General features: G+C 24.0%; 1 long non-coding RNA gene across 2 annotated transcripts; it reads left to right on the forward strand.

Annotated features, from left to right (window-relative positions):
* The first annotated feature begins 1,138 nt into the window (after positions 1 to 1,138).
* LOC127278176 (uncharacterized) lies at positions 1,139 to 6,267 on the forward strand. 2 transcript variants are annotated; one of them, XR_007842456.1, is made up of 4 exons: positions 1,139 to 1,593; positions 2,334 to 2,562; positions 2,930 to 3,299; positions 5,892 to 6,267. It is a non-coding gene; the product is annotated as an uncharacterized LOC127278176 (long non-coding RNA). The 2 variants fall into 2 exon arrangements; XR_007842457.1 differs by lacking the exon at positions 2,930 to 3,299.
* Positions 6,268 to 18,049: the final 11,782 nt, after the last annotated feature.

The raw sequence follows: 18,049 nt of genomic DNA on the forward strand, positions 1-18,049 counted from the left end.
TAATATAATAGAAGATGTTTCGTTTTAAATTAAGAAATGTTAAAATTATTAAGTTAAAAACATTTGATTTTAATGACACTTAAAATTAGACACAATATTATAGGTTACTAACTAAAAATTGAAAAAACAACAATAAATAATAAAAAATAATAATAAAAAATTGAAAAAATCAAAAAATTCTTAAAAAATTGCAAAATAACCCTTTTTCGGGTTAAAATTGAAAAAAGATGTTACATAAAAATAGTTTGTAAGATTTTCTAACAGCATATAAGCAAAGTATTTTGATTTATTTAAAAATAATTGAAAATAGATTTTTCAAGGACGGTGTCGAGGTCACGGGGTCGGTGTCGTTTTTCGAAATTTGTTAACTTAATATAATAGAAGATGTTTCGTTTTAAATTAAGAAATGTTAAAATTATTAAGTTAAAAACATTTGATTTTAATGACACTTAAAATTAGACACAATATTATAGGTTACTAACTAAAAATTGAAAAAGCAACAATCAATAATAAAAAATAAAATAATAAAAAATTGAAAAAATCAAAAAATTCTTAAAAAATTGCAAAATAACCCTTTTTCGGGTTAAAATTGTAAAAAGATGTTACATAAAAATAGTTTGTAAGATTTTCTAACAGCATATAAGCAAAGTATTTTGATTTATTTAAAAATAATTGAAAATAGATTTTTCAAGGACGGTGTCGAGGTCACGGGGTCGGTGTCGTTTTTCGAAATTTGTTAACTTAATATAATAGAAGATGTTTCGTTTTAAATTAAGAAATGTTAAAATTATTAAGTTAAAAACATTTGATTTTAATGACACTTAAAATTAGACACAATATTATAGGTTACTAACTAAAAATTGAAAAAACAACAATCAATAATAAAAAATAATAATAAAAAATTGAAAAAATCAAAAAATTTCTTAAAAAATAGCAAAATAACCCTTTTTCGGGTTAAAATTGAAAAAAGATGTTACATAAAAATAGTTTGTAAGATTTTCTAACAGCATATAAGCAAAGTATTTTGATTTATTTAAAAATAATTGAAAATAGATTTTTCAAGGACGGTGTCGAGGTCATGGGGTCGGTGTCGTTTTTCGAAACTTTGTTAACTTAATATAATAGAAGAAGAAGATGTTTCGTTTTAAATTAAGAAATGTTAAAATTATTAAGTTAAAAACATTTGATTTTAATGACACTTAAAATTAGACACAATATTATAGGTTACTAACTAAAAATTGAAAAAACAACAATCAATAATAAAAAATAATAATAAAAAATTGAAAAAATCAAAAAATTCTTAAAAAATTGCAAAATAACCCTTTTTCGGGTTAAAATTGAAAAAAGATGTTACATAAAAATAGTTTGTAAGATTTTCTAACAGCATATAAGCAAAGTATTTTGATTTATTTAAAAATAATTGAAAATAGATTTTTCAAGGACGGTGTCGAGGTCACGGGGTCGGTGTCGTTTTTCGAAATTTGTTAACTTAATATAATAGAAGATGTTTCGTTTTACATTAAGAAATGTTAAAATTATTAAGTTAAAAACATTTGATTTTAATGACACTTAAAATTAAACACAATATTATAGGTTACTAACTAAAAATTGAAAAAGCAACAATCAATAATAAAAAATAATAATAAAAAATTGAAAAAATCAAAAAATTCTTAATAAATTGCAAAATAACCCTTTTTCGGGTTAAAATTGAAAAAAGATGTTACATAAAAATAGTTTGTAAGATTTTCTAACATCATATAAGCAAAGTATTTTGATTTATTTAAAAATAATTGAAAATAGATTTTTCAAGGACGGTGTCGAGGTCACGGGGTCGGTGTCGTTTTTCGAAATTTGTTAACTTAATATAATAGAAGATGTTTCGTTTTAAATTAAGAAATGTTAAAATTATTAAGTTAAAAACATTTGATTTTAATGACACTTAAAATTAGACACAATATTATAGGTTACTAACTAAAAATTGAAAAAACAACAATAAATAATAAAAAATAATAATAAAAAATTGAAAAAATAAAAAATTTCTTAAAAAATAGCAAAATAACCCTTTTTCGGGTTAAAATTGAAAAAAGATGTTACATAAAAATAGTTTGTAAGATTTTCTAACAGCATATAAGCAAAGTATTTTGATTTATTTAAAAATAATAGAAAATAGATTTTTCAAGGACGGTTTCGAGGTCACGGGTTCGGTGTCGTTTTTCGAAATTTGTTAACTTAATATAATAGAAAATGTTTCGTTTTAAATTAAGAAATGTTAAAATTATTAAGTTAAAAACATTTGATTTTAATGATACTTAAAATTAAACACAATATTATAGGTTACTAACTAAAAATTGAAAAAACAACAATAAATAATAAAAAATAATAATAAAAAATTGAAAAAATCAAAAAATTCTTAAAAAATTGCAAAATAACCCTTTTTCGGGTTAAAATTGAAAAAAGATGTTACATAAAAATAGTTTGTAAGATTTTCTAACAGCATATAAGCAAAGTATTTTGATTTATTTAAAAATAATTGAAAATAGATTTTTCAAGGACGGTGTCGAGGTCACGGGGTCGGTGTTGTTTTTCGAAATTTGTTAACTTAATATAATAGAAGATGTTTCGTTTTAAATTAAGAAATGTTAAAATTATTAAGTTAAAAACATTTGATTTTAATGACACTTAAAATTAGACACAATATTATAGGTTACTAACTAAAAATTGAAAAAACAATAAATAATAAAAAATAATAATAAAAAATTGAAAAAATCAAAAAATTCTTAAAAAATTGCAAAATAACCCTTTTTCGGGTTAAAAGTGAAAAAAGATGTTACATAAAAATAGTTTGTAAGATTTTCTAACAGCATATAAGCAAAGTATTTTGATTTATTTAAAAATAATTGAAAATAGATTTTTCAAGGACGGTGTCGAGGTCACGGGGTCGGTGTCGTTTTTCGAAATTTGTTAACTTAATATAACAGAAGATGTTTCGTTTTAAATTAAGAAATGTTAAAATTATTAAGTTAAAAACATTTGATTTTAATGACACTTAAAATTAAACACAATATTATAGGTTACTAACTAAAAATTGAAAAAGCAACAATCAATAATAAAAAATAATAATAAAAAATTGAAAAAATCAAAAAATTCATAATAAATTGCAAAATAAACCTTTTTCGGGTTAAAATTGAAAAAAGATGTTACATAAAAATAGTTTGTAAGATTTTCTAACATCATATAAGCAAAGTATTTTGATTTATTTAAAAATAATTGAAAATAGATTTTTCAAGGACGGTGTCGAGGTCAGGGGGTCGGTGTCGTTTTTCGAAATTTGTTAACTTAATATAATAGAAGATGTTTCGTTTTAAATTAAGAAATGTTAAAATTATTAAGTTAATAACATTTGATTTTAATGACACTTAAAATTAGACACAAAATTATAGGTTACTAACTAAAAATTGAAAAAGCATCAATCAATAATAAAAAATAAAAATAATAAAAAATTGAAAAAATCAAAAAATTCTTAAAAAATTGCAAAATAACCCTTTTTCGGGTTAAAATTGTAAAAAGATGTTACATAAAAATAGTTTGTAAGATTTTCTAACAGCATATAAGCAAAGTATTTTGATTTATTTAAAAATAATTGAAAATAGATTTTTCAAGGACGGTGTCGAGGTCACGGGGTCGGTGTTGTTTTTCGAAATTTGTTAACTTAATATAATAGAAGATGTTTCGTTTTAAATTAAGAAATGTTAAAATTATTAAGTTAAAAACATTTCATTTTAATGACACTTAAAATTAGACACAATATTATAGGTTACTAACTAAAAATTGAAAAAACAACAATAAATAATAAAAAATAATAATAAAAAATTGAAAAAATCAAAAAATTCTTAAAAAATTGCAAAATAACCCTTTTTCGGGTTAAAATTGAAAAAAGATGTTACATAAAAATAGTTTGTAAGATTTTCTAACAGCATATAAGCAAAGTATTTTGATTTATTTAAAAATAATTGAAAATAGATTTTTCAAGGACGGTGTCGAGGTCACGGGGTCGGTGTCGTTTTTCGAAATTTGTTAACTTAATATAATAGAAGATGTTTCGTTTTAAATTAAGAAATGTTAAAATTATTAAGTTAAAAACATTTGATTTTAATGACACTTAAAATTAGACACAATATTATAGGTTACTAACTAAAAAATGAAAAAACAACAATAAATAATAAAAAATAATAATAAAAAATTGAAAAAATAAAAAATTTCTTAAAAAATAGCAAAATAACCCTTTTTCGGGTTAAAATTGAAAAAAGATGTTACATAAAAATAGTTTGTAAGATTTTCTAACAGCATATAAGCAAAGTATTTTGATTTATTTAAAAATAATAGAAAATAGATTTTTCAAGGACGGTTTCGAGGTCACGGGGTCGGTGTCGTTTTTCGAAATTTGTTAACTTAATATAATAGAAAATGTTTCGTTTTAAATTAAGAAATGTTAAAATTATTAAGTTAAAAACATTTGATTTTAATGATACTTAAAATTAAACACAATATTATAGGTTACTAACTAAAAATTGAAAAAACAACAATAAATAATAAAAAATAATAATAAAAAATTGAAAAAATCAAAAAATTCTTAAAAAATTGCAAAATAACCCTTTTTCGGGTTAAAATTGTAAAAAGATGTTACATAAAAATAGTTTGTAAGATTTTCTAACAGCATATAAGCAAAGTATTTTGATTTATTTAAAAATAATTGAAAATAGATTTTTCAAGGACGGTGTCGAGGTCACGGGGTCGGTGTCGTTTTTCGAAATTTGTTAACTTAATATAATAGAAGATGTTTCGTTTTAAATTAAGAAATGTTAAAATTATTAAGTTAAAAACATTTGATTTTAATGACACTTAAAATTAGACACAATATTATAGGTTACTAACTAAAAATTGAAAAAACAACAATAAATAATAAAAAATAATAATAAAAAATTGAAAAAATCAAAAAATTCTTAAAAAATTGCAAAATAACCCTTTTTCGGGTTAAAATTGAAAAAAGATGTTACATAAAAATAGTTTGTAAGATTTTCTAACAGCATATAAGCAAAGTATTTTGATTTATTTAAAAATAATTGAAAATAGATTTTTCAAGGACGGTGTCGAGGTCACGGGGTCGGTGTCGTTTTTCGAAATTTGTTAACTTAATATAATAGAAGATGTTTCGTTTTAAATTAAGAAATGTTAAAATTATTAAGTTAAAAACATTTGATTTTAATGACACTTAAAATTAGACACAATATTATAGGTTACTAACTAAAAATTGAAAAAACAACAATAAATAATAAAAAATAATAATAAAAAATTGAAAAAATAAAAAATTTCTTAAAAAATAGCAAAATAACCCTTTTTCGGGTTAAAATTGAAAAAAGATGTTACATAAAAATAGTTTGTAAGATTTTCTAACAGCATATAAGCAAAGTATTTTGATTTATTTAAAAATAATAGAAAATAGATTTTTCAAGGACGGTTTCGAGGTCACGGGGTCGGTGTCGTTTTTCGAAATTTGTTAACTTAATATAATAGAAAATGTTTCGTTTTAAATTAAGAAATGTTAAAATTATTAAGTTAAAAACATTTGATTTTAATGATACTTAAAATTAAACACAATATTATAGGTTACTAACTAAAAATTGAAAAAACAACAATAAATAATAAAAAATAATAATAAAAAATTGAAAAAATCAAAAAATTCTTAAAAAATTGCAAAATAACCCTTTTTCGGGTTAAAATTGAAAAAAGATGTTACATAAAAATAGTGTGTAAGATTTTCTAACAGCATATAAGCAAAGTATTTTGATTTATTTAAAAATAATTGAAAATAGATTTTTCAAGATGGTGTCGAGGTCACGGGGTCGGTGTCGTTTTTCGAAATTTGTTAACTTAATATAATAGAAGATGTTTCGTTTTAAATTAAGAAATGTTAAAATTATTAAGTTAAAAACATTTGATTTTAATGACACTTAAAATTAAACACAATATTATAGGTTACTAACTAAAAATTGAAAAAGCAACAATCAATAATAAAAAATAATAATAAAAAATTGAAAAAATCAAAAAATTCTTAATAAATTGCAAAATAAACCTTTTTCGGGTTAAAATTGAAAAAAGATGTTACATAAAAATAGTTTGTAAGATTTTCTAACATCATATAAGCAAAGTATTTTGATTTATTTAAAAATAATTGAAAATAGATTTTTCAAGGACGGTGTCGAGGTCACGGGGTCGGTGTCGGTTTTCGAAATTTGTTAACTTAATATAATAGAAGATAATAAGAGTTTTTTAGATAAGTGGAATACAAGAAAAAATAATAAAATATTTTTTTTTTTTTTAAAAAAGAAAGGTAACAAATCCCACCGCTGCCACCAAATCAGCTGTTACATCCCGAGCGAAAGGCGAGGTTGAATTTAATTTTAATTAATAAAATCAATTTTAAAATTATGGAGGAATGGTAGTCTGATTAAGTCAAGTTGGTAAAGCTTGACCATTTATTTTTATGTGAGAACGTTTGTTCCTATCGATCCTACGGGGGTCGTCTTTTAATTTATTTTACTATTAAATAATTGCCTTGACACTTATCGTTGTTAATTTAAATATGAATTTAGGTATATGAGAATCTCAATGAAGAATTTTATTGATATAAATGTTGTATAATTTATTAATATAAATGAATCAAATCAAAATGTTACAATAATGTTTTATGTTAAAAGATGTTGTTACAAGAATTGTGAATTTTAAAATATAGTACTTACAATTACCTCTGTTTAGAGGGCAGAAACAAATATAAATTGACAAGTTGGCACTTGTCCTTGACGCTGTGAGTTTTTACAACTCCTGAAAAGGAACGGTTGAGACTTCCTCACAGTTTTTTAGTTCGTAAACTCCGAAATGCACACACGTCACGTTTGCAAAATCGTTAAATTGAGAATACACTAATACGACGATTAACAATAAAATTTAATAAATGACAAGCTTACAAATCTGGCGATGATGATTACTTGCTCTAATACCGAACAACGAGTAAACATATACTGTTCGAGATGCAAGAGTTACAGTCGTAATAATTTTAAAGTAACCGAAGGGTCAAACTCACGATGGTAATTTCACGTTATGAAACGAACTATGAAATGATTCCGGAGCAAATGACAAATGACAATGCATTTGCATGGGTTTTTATACTAGAAAATCATCCTCAGTGGGAGTAAATAAGTTCAAAGATCACCCCATCTCCAAGCTTGACTCTTAGATCTTTCATAGAATTAAGACAATTCTCAGAACTTAGATGGACACCTGCATCCTGTATCGCATAGCGCAAGTATCGCTATTACATCGTCTACAAGCATCTTCCAATAGTACTACGCTCGAAAACTGTGCTTGCGCCTCGCTAAAGCATACATGAGTCATAAGTCCATTCGTTGCTAGAGAGTATTGTGCGTAATAGTGTCAAATGGCATAGGTATAATTTCTAGGAATTGCCTACCAACAGGCTTTCGATATTCAAGTCAAAGGTTAGCCTATGCTATTTGATACAAGTGAGAAATTGAACATTGCATAGAATTTTATACTTTATGCAGCTGCAAAAACAATTCCTAAGAATTAGCCAAAGAATTGCGTGGAAATCATATTAGGAAAGTTTTTATATTGAGCATTATTCATACTTTTGAATAATAGCGTTTTGTAATCTTAAAATATTGAAAATATGAGGTTTGTTATTTTGATAATAATAGGTAATTGAATTTTATATAATATTGCAAAAAGAAATAATTAATTTTGAAGAATTAGGGCGAAAACTAGTATAGATAGTTTTCGCTCTTGTTCAACAACCACACGCGATTCCTCAGCATAGCCCTTCTGTAGCGGGAGGTCACCTTCGGTGATGCATCTACTCGCTATATCTATATTCACATATCCATGCCTGTACGCACTATATCTATATACATTGTTTGCTCGCGTCGAGTCATAGCATGCAGGCAGAGATATGCATATATATAGATATAGACACATGTAATGATATATATGAGTCAATGCTTCAATATAATATTAGAAATAATTATAATTTTAGATTATCAATTTTGAAAGATTGAGAGTAAAGCTTTGTTTACTATTATTTTTACTACTTATTATATGCGTATATAAATGAAATATATTTTAATATAGTTTTAAAATTTTTGTTACTGGGATGTAACAAGAGGAACGGACAAGAAATTTACAAAATGGGGGTATTAGTTCTTAGGGTCCAACTACAGATAGCGCTTTTTTTCGTGGCCAAAGTAATGCATGGGAGTAACTCGACTGTGAGTCAAATACTTAAAATAATTTTTAAGTCAGAAAAATTCTCAATGTTTAAACTCAAAAAGTTCTTAAAAATAAGTTTTACTCCAAAATAAATTTTTAAAAATTATTTATAACTATTGTTTGATTAAAATTTGAAATTAAATTTTTAATTTATTTACATTTGCATAAAAGAATTTTTAATTGAATGAAATATTACTTAAGTTTGAAAGAATTACATTATTTTTAAATGACCAAATTAGAAGTAATTGGATTTTCAATAAATTACATTGTGAAATAATATAATTTTTAATTGATTTAAACTTGGAATTAAATTGTTAATTAATTGAAATGTATTAATTTTTGATTTATTAAAATTTGAAATTAAATTTTTGATTTATTAAAATTTGAAATTAAATTTTTATTTCATTAAAATTTAAATAAATTAAAATTTTAATTGATTACCTACTACTACGTACATACGCTAATAAATGAGCGAAATTTGGCTGGTGAATCAGTGAAATTTCGCTAATTTAAAACGTATATACGCTAATTGAAATTAGTTGAATACTTATCGCTATTTCAGTTTAGAAAGTAAAGTTTGGAATAATTGAATTGTTATTGGAATGTAATGTGATAGAATTAAATTTTTAATTAATTAAAATTTGAAATAATTAAATTTTCAATTGATTGGAACGTGTAATAAATGAATTTTTAATTGATTGATATTTTGAATTTATTGACTTTGTAATTGATTAACGTTCGGAATAATTAAAACTTTAATTGATTAAAATTTTGAATAAATACATTTTAATTCAATAAAATGTGGAGTAATTTAACCTTCAATTCGGAAGGAAATTCCTAAAAAAAATTTTATCTTTGGACAATATTAAAGAAAATTCCTTGACTTTTGATGAAATTCCCTACCTTTCCCTTACTTTTCCCTGACCACTGGACAACCTGATCATATGTATCTGTTGTTTTCTACTTAAAGGGCACTATATTTTTAACGCCCGTATGTTCTCAAATAAATAAATACATAAATTGGGTTTATAATATTTAATTATGAAATTTAAATCCTTTGGTTAGTTTTGAGATATTAATATGATAAATAAATCTACCAAATTTTATATAAATCCATTGAAACCTGTTAAAGTTATCGTCTATACAAAAAAAGTATCCACACGAGGAAGGTAAACTTATATGGTAATTTATTAAAATTTAATAGAATTATAAGTTGAAATATTGGTAATTATTTTTAAAAAATTTTATCTTCATTTTTAAACATCACATTATCAATTTTTAATTGGTTTTATATTCCTGTCATTTATATTCATTGAAATAATACTACTACACATTATTTAATAAAAAAAAATTTATTTTTTTTATTTATTGTAAAATATGTGAAGCTTTTCACAGAAAAAACTTGGATTCATTTTTGTTGCAACTCATTTTCTTTTGGGTATCGAAATGAGTATGGGACAAACTTCATGTCATTCAAAATGATACTGGCTGAAATTTCAGATTTCTAGGTTGGCATCATTAGCATAGTAATTTTGTATTTCAATTATTTTTTCTAATATTTCAACCATATCAGAAAGACCATATTTTGTTCAGTACAAATATTTAGAAGTTTTTAAATAAAAATTATTTATTATTATTTACGTAGATAATAATTAATTTCATAACTTTTTAAATTTACCGCTATTATCTAAGTTGGCAGAACCGTTCTTATTTCCTTTATCATTTTATTACGCGATTACAAGCAATTTTTAATCAAATATATGAAGTCTAGCGTGTTATTTACGTCTTTGTAATTATTATATTTCATGTATTTGTGCAAAATTATTCGTTATTTAACAATATTTTTCCATTTTTCTTCTTCTCAAAATGAAATTTACCTGTTTCATTTTGATACTCTTACCTTAGAACTCGAAATGAGACAAACAGATTCATTTTTAATGCGTATAAAATCGAGTATAAATTTTGTACTCAATTTAAGATCAGGTTTTTTCTGTGTTCCCATGACGATGGGGGCAAAAAAATTGGCACTTTATAGGTGTAAAAACCAAAAAATCAATCATTAAATTAATTTATATCGTAGATAATTGCTTGATGGAATTCTATTGCTGCTTATGCTAAAGTATAATTAAATTCTGATTTGATTTACCCTCCTCCTTATGTAAGTTTTTAAAAATCTTAATGTAATTAAAAAAATTAATTACAAGAATACAAATGGAAAATATTTAGTAAAATTTTACATATGAACCCCCCAACATAAGACTATGCAGAGATTATATAACCCTCCTCTTAAGGACACTTACATAATTAATTGATGGCTCTTTAATTTCAAGGAAAAAAATTTCAGCTTTAAGCTTCGCTTGATAAGATACCCACCCAGGGTGGGTCAGACCACATTTGCATCGTCATATCTTCTAAAGTTTTGCCTAAATTGAATCGCGATTTTAAGTCACTGAACAAATTCTTAAGAACTTTCAAAAAATGTAAAAACACATTTTTTTAAAATTTCTTCTTGACTATATATAATTTTTGTCAATGTATGTACGAAGATAACCGGGATGATTCAAATATTTTTTTAATTCTATTTAACAAAAAAACTTGAAATCATCCAGATTTTTCACTGTAAGCGTTTTATATTGTCAAATAATGGATATAAAAATATTACATTGCATTTTTTATTTGTTTAAACAATTTATTGTTGTTATTTATTAAACTTTTTTGTTCTGTACCTGGAAAGATGCAGTTTTTTTCTAATTTTGAAATTTATCAAGCCGAATATAATATAAAATATATTTGATGTAAAATTATTAACCCTTTCAGTTATATATTTTTCTCTTCAACAAAATTTACGGATCAATGTACCCTTAATGGTTTTCGTGATCGCTGATTACGAATCTGAAATCGAGAAAAAAAAATTTTTTCTTTATACGTGCATGCAAAAACCTCGTTTGGCAACCACTTTCAGCTATCCAAAATAGTCGAATCCCTCACTGTACGCGCGGACGATGAGGGAGTCGGCCATTTTGAATAGCTGCAAGTAGCTGTCAAACGAGGTTATGCCTGCACTTATAAAGAAAAATATGGTTCGATACTCGTTGCCTCACGAGCGTATGCTCATTACTCGTGTAATGAGCAAAACGCTCGTTTGGCCCCTTGTATCGAAATATACTATTTCTCCATATACAAAACAATTTTTAATATATTTGTGGGCAGATCACGATTCGCCGCCGACTCGTACCCGTATATCTGCCCAGCAACGAAATTTCGTCCCGGCTGGTCCCCCAATTTGTGGCCTACCCCTTCGCCCGTAATGGTTATAACTAATAATTTTGCAGGAGAGTTAAAGGTCATGTCTTAGATTTTTCTTATTTTTTGTTTATAAGTAGTATTATAGGTCTTAAATAACTGTACCAATTGTGAATTACATATTTTTATCATTTTTCAAGATTTTTGCATTTCTAATTTCTTGACATTTCTTTTCACTTGATTACAACTTCTTTACTTTTTCAAAATTTTAAAATTATGTTACATATATCATAAATATTACATATTACATATATTTAAGTACTGAAAGTCAACATTAATTTATAAATAGATTATTTAAAAAATTGATATTTTTTAATTCTTATTTTATTTTATTAAACATCAATTTTTTGACATAAAAAAATTCTTAAAATATTTTAAAAATTTTGAAAAATAAAGAACATGACCTTTAACTCGCCTGCAAAATTATTAGTTCTATAAGCATTACGGACGAAGGGGTTGGCCACAAAGTGGGGGGGACCAGCCGGGACAAAATTTCGTCGCCGGGCAGGTATACGGGGACGAGTCAGAGGCGAATCTTGAATCGCCCATATTTGTCTGGTCAGGATGCATTTGGATAGATTGGATACATTTTGAATTTTTGAAACCCGACTGTAGAGTTGTAAGCAACGGATTAGAAAACCTTAACTAACGGGTTACAGACAAATTTTAATTTCAAAAACAGATTTCAAATTCGTTATTAGCGACCCCGAAAACCCCCAATTAACGAGTTTTAAATAAATGTGATCAATTTTGAAATTTCTATCCGCCATATTGGATCTGCCATTTTGAATTTTCAAAAACGGATGTCAGATTCGTAATCAGCTACCTCGAAAACCCCCAATAAACGAGTTTCAAACGAATCCGATCAATTTTTAATTCTTCATCCGCCATATTGGATCCGCCATTTTTAATTTTGAAAAACTGATGTCGGATTCATAATCAGCGACCCCGAAAACACCCGAGTAACATGTTTTAAGTCAATCCGATCAATTTGTAAATTTTAAAACTAGAAAAATGTAAATTTGGTCTCTGAAAGACCCAGCATGACGCAAAGGGTTAATTCAAAGTTGACGTTTTTTTTAAATTTGTAACTCATAAACCAGAATTTAATAACAGATAATAAAAGTTAATAAATAACAAATATTATTTGTTTAAACAATCTCCTATTGAAAAAATACGTATAATAAGACATACGAATTTGAAAGAAGAATTTTACGTATAAATATACGTAGAATTATACGTGTCTATAATTTTTAATATTTAGGAATATATAAATATGGAATATATTTTTGTTTATTAATATATACCTAAATATTATAAAATATAGACAAGTATAATTATACGTATAAATATATGTATAATTATACGTATTATTTTACGTATTATTATACGTATAATTATACGTGTTTTTTCACTAGGGTCGTTTAAATAGTAAATTCATATAAAACTTTTATGCTATTATATTATGCTTGTTAAGTTGCAAAATTATGAAAAAATTGCAACTATTTAGGAATATTATGAAAAATTTTAATAAAGAGCAACAATTATTTGTTTAAACAATTTATAACAATAGTTGTTGCAAATTTAATTATATATTTTATTTTATTTATAACCTTTAAATTAATAACTTTGAAGAAAAGGTACAAAATTTATAAAATTCTGCTACTGTTATGTATATTTAAAAAAGTTATAAATTATTAATAATAAATTGTTTAAACAAATAAAAAATCAACAAAACATTAATAAAATATATTATTTCGTAACATATAACAATTTCGGAAAAAACTGGATGATTCTAAGTTTTTATTGCAATATTCAAAGAAGAAAACATTTGACCCATCCTGGGTCAACCGCGTAGATATAGGGTCAAAAAAAACATTTAATTGAATTAAATAAAAAATTTCTTTGAAACGAAGATAATTTTTTTTAATCAAAAATAATTTGTTTGAAACAAATTTTCTTTGTATGACAAAAAAATTTGCCAAAGAAATTGATTTATTTGAATCAAATAAATCTTTTTTTCTAGCTGAAGAAAAAAAAATTTCTCTATATAATAAAAATATTTCACCGCTGTCTCTAGTACGGGTGATTCCATACTTAGGAAGGTAATTAGGTTACCCAACATATTAGAATTTTAGAATTTAGTATTTCAAAGCCTATGTAAAAATGGATATCTTCTATTATATTAAGTTAACAAATTTCGAAAAACGACACCGACCCCGTGACCTCGACACCGACCTTGAAAAATCTATTTTCAATTATTTTCAAATAAATCAAAATACTTTGCATATATGCTGTTAGAAAATCTTACAAACTATTTTTATGTAACATCTTTTTTCAATTTAACCCGAAAAAGGGTTATTTTTCAATTTTAACCCGAAAAAGAGTTATTTTGCAATTTTTGAAGAATTTTTTGATTTTTACAATTTTTTATTATTATTTTTTATTATTTATTGTTGTTTTTTCAATTTTTAGTTAGTAACCTATAATATTGTGTCTAATTTTAAGTGTCATTAAAATCAAATGTTTTTAACTTAATAATTTTAACATTTCTTAATTTAAAACGAACCATCTTCTTCTTCTATTATATTAAGTTAACAAATTTCGAAAAACGACACCGACCCCGTGACCTCGACACCGTCCTTGAAAAATCTATTTTCAATTATTTTCAAATAAATCAAAATACTTTGCATATATGCTGTTAGAAAATCTTACAAACTATTTTTATGTAACATTTTTTTCAATTTTAACCCAAAAAAGGGTCATTTTGCAATTTTTTAAGAATTTTTTGATTTTTTCAATTTTTTATTATTATTTTTTATTATTTATTGTTGTTTTTTCAATTTTTAGTTAGTAACCTATAATATTGTGTCTAATTTTAAGTGTCATTAAAATCAAATGTTTTTAACTTAATAATTTTAACATTTCTTAATTTAAAACGAAACATCTTCTTCTTCTATTATATTAAGTTAACAAATTTCGAAAAACGACACCGACCCCGTGACCTCGACACCGTCCTTGAAAAATCTATTTTCAATTATTTTCAAATAAATCAAAATACTTTGCATATATGCTGTTAGAAAATCTTACAAACTGTTTTTATGTAACATTTTTTTTCAATTTTAACCCGAAAAAGGGTAATTTTTTAATTTTAACCCGAAAAAGGGTAATTTTTTAATTGTAACCCGAAAAAGGGTTATTTTGCAATTTTAACCCGAAAAAGGGTTATTTTGCAATTTTTTAAGAATGTTTTGATTTTTTCAATTTTTTATTATTATTTTTTATTATTTATTGTTGTTTTTTCAATTTTTAGTTAGTAAACTATAATATTGTGTCTAATTTTAAGTGTCATTAAAATCAAATGTTTTTAACTTAATAATTTTAACATTTCTTAATTTAAAACGAAACGTCTTCTATTATATTATGTTAACAAATTTCGAAAAACGACACCGACCCCGTGACCTCGACACCGTCCTTGAAAAATCTATTTTCAATTATTTTCAAATAAATCAAAATACTTTGCATATATGCTGTTAGAAAATCTTACAAACTATTTTTATGTAACATCTTTTTTCAATTTAACCCGAAAAAGGGTTATTTTTCAATTTTAACCCGAAAAAGAGTTATTTTGCAATTTTTGAAGAATTTTTTGATTTTTACAATTTTTTATTATTATTTTTTATTATTTATTGTTGTTTTTTCAATTTTTTGTTAGTAACCTATAATATTGTGTCTAATTTTAAGTGTCATTAAAATCAAATGTTTTTAACTTAATAATTTTAACATTTCTTAATTTAAAACGAAACATCTTCTATTATATTAAGTTAACAAATTTCGAAAAACGACACCGACCCCGTGACCTTGACACCGTCCTTGAAAAATCTATTTTCAATTATTTTCAAATAAATCAAAATACTTTGCATATATGCTGTTAGAAAATCTTACAAACTATTTTTATGTAACATTTTTTTCAATTTTAACCCAAAAAAGGGTCATTTTGCAATTTTTTAAGAATTTTTTGATTTTTTCAATTTTTTATTATTTATTGTTGTTTTTTCAATTTTTAGTTAGTAACCTATAATATTGTGTCTAATTTTAAGTGTCATTAAAATCAAATGTTTTTAACTTAATAATTTTAACATTTCTTAATTTAAAACGAAACATCTTCTATTATATTAAGTTAACAAATTTCGAAAAACGACACCAACCCCGTGACCTCGACACCGTCCTTGAAAAATCTATTTTCAATTATTTTCAAATAAATCAAAATACTTTGCATATATGCTGTTAGAAAATCTTACAAACTATTTTTATGTAACATTTTTTTCAATTTTAACCCAAAAAACGGTCATTTTGCAATTTTTTAAGAATTTTTTGATTTTTTCAATTTTTTATTATTATTTTTTATTATTTATTGTTGTTTTTTCAATTTTTAGTTAGTAACCTATAATATTGTGTCTAATTTTAAGTGTCATTAAAATCAAATGTTTTTAACTTAATAATTTTAACATTTCTTAATTTAAAACGAAACGTCTTCTATTATATTATGTTAACAAATTTCGAAAAACGACACCGACCCCGTGACCTCGACACCGTCCTTGAAAAATCTATTTTCAATTATTTTCAAATAAATCAAAATACTTTGCATATATGCTGTTAGAAAATCTTACAAACTGTTTTTATGTAACATTTTTTTTCAATTTTAACCCGAAAAAGGGTAATTTTTTAATTTTAACCCGAAAAAGGGTAATTTTTTAATTGTAACCCGAAAAAGGGTTATTTTGCAATTTTAAACCGAAAAAGGGTTATTTTGCAATTTTTTAAGAATGTTTTGATTTTTTCAATTTTTTATTATTATTTTTTATTATTTATTGTTTTTTTTTTCAATTTTTTGTTAGTAACCTATAATATTGTGTCTAATTTTAAGTGTCATTAAAATCAAATGTTTTTAACTTAATAATTTTAACATTTCTTAATTTAAAACGAAACATCTTCTATTATATTAAGTTAACAAATTTCGAAAAACGACACCGACCCCGTGACCTCGACACCGTCCTTGAAAAATCTATTTTCAATTATTTTCAAATAAATCAAAATACTTTGCATATATGCTGTTAGAAAATCTTACAAAATATTTTTATGTAACATTTTTTTCAATTTTAACCCAAAAAAGGGTCATTTTGCAATTTTTTAAGAATTTTTTGATTTTTTCAATTTTTTATTATTTATTGTTGTTTTTTCAATTTTTAGTTAGTAACCTATAATATTGTGTCTAATTTTAAGTGTCATTAAAATCAAATGTTTTTAACTTAATAATTTTAACATTTCTTAATTTAAAACGAAACATCTTCTATTATATTAAGTTAACAAATTTCGAAAAACGACACCGACCCCGTGACCTCGACACCGTCCTTGAAAAATCTATTTTCAATTATTTTCAAATAAATCAAAATACTTTGCATATATGCTGTTAGAAAATCTTACAAACTATTTTTATGTAACATTTTTTTCAATTTTAACCCAAAAAAGGGTCATTTTGCAATTTTTTAAGAATTTTTTGATTTTTTCAATTTTTTATTATTATTTTTTATTATTTATTGTTGTTTTTTCAATTTTTAGTTAGTAACCTATAATATTGTGTCTAATTTTAAGTGTCATTAAAATCAAATGTTTTTAACTTAATAATTTTAACATTTCTTAATTTAAAACGAAACATCTTCTTCTTCTATTATATTAAGTTAACAAATTTCGAAAAACGACACCGACCCCGTGACCTCGACACCGTCATTGAAAAATCTATTTTCCATTATTTTCAAATAAATCAAAATACTTTGCATATATGCTGTTAGAAAATCTTACAAACTGTTTTTATGTAACATTTTTTTTCAATTTTAACCCGAAAAAGAGTAATTTTTTAATTTTAACCCGAAAAAGGGTAATTTTTTAATTGTAACCCGAAAAAGGGTTATTTTACAATTTTAACCCGAAAAAGGGTTATTTTGCAATTTTTTAAGAATGTTTTGATTTTTTCAATTTTTTATTATTATTTTTTATTATTTATTGTTGTTTTTTCAATTTTTAGTTAGTAACCTATAATATTGTGTCTAATTTAAAGTGTCATTAAAAGCAAATGTTTTTAACTTAATAATTTTAACATTTCTTAATTTAAAACGAAACATCTTCTATTATATTAAGTAAACAAATTTCGAAAAACGACACCGACCCCGTGACCTCGACACCGTCCTTGAAAAATCTATTTTCAATTATTTTCAAATAAATCAAAATACTTTGCATATATGCTGTTAGAAAATCTTACAAACTATTTTTATGTAACATTTTTTTCAATTTTAACCCAAAAAAGGGTCATTTTGCAATTTTTTAAGAATTTTTTGATTTTTTCAATTTT

This window comes from Leptopilina boulardi, unplaced genomic scaffold (assembly GCF_019393585.1).
Source record: "Leptopilina boulardi isolate dan_hultmark-lab unplaced genomic scaffold, ZJU_Lbou_2.1 LbouV2_198, whole genome shotgun sequence".
NCBI classification, from domain to species: Eukaryota; Metazoa; Arthropoda; class Insecta; order Hymenoptera; family Figitidae; genus Leptopilina; species Leptopilina boulardi.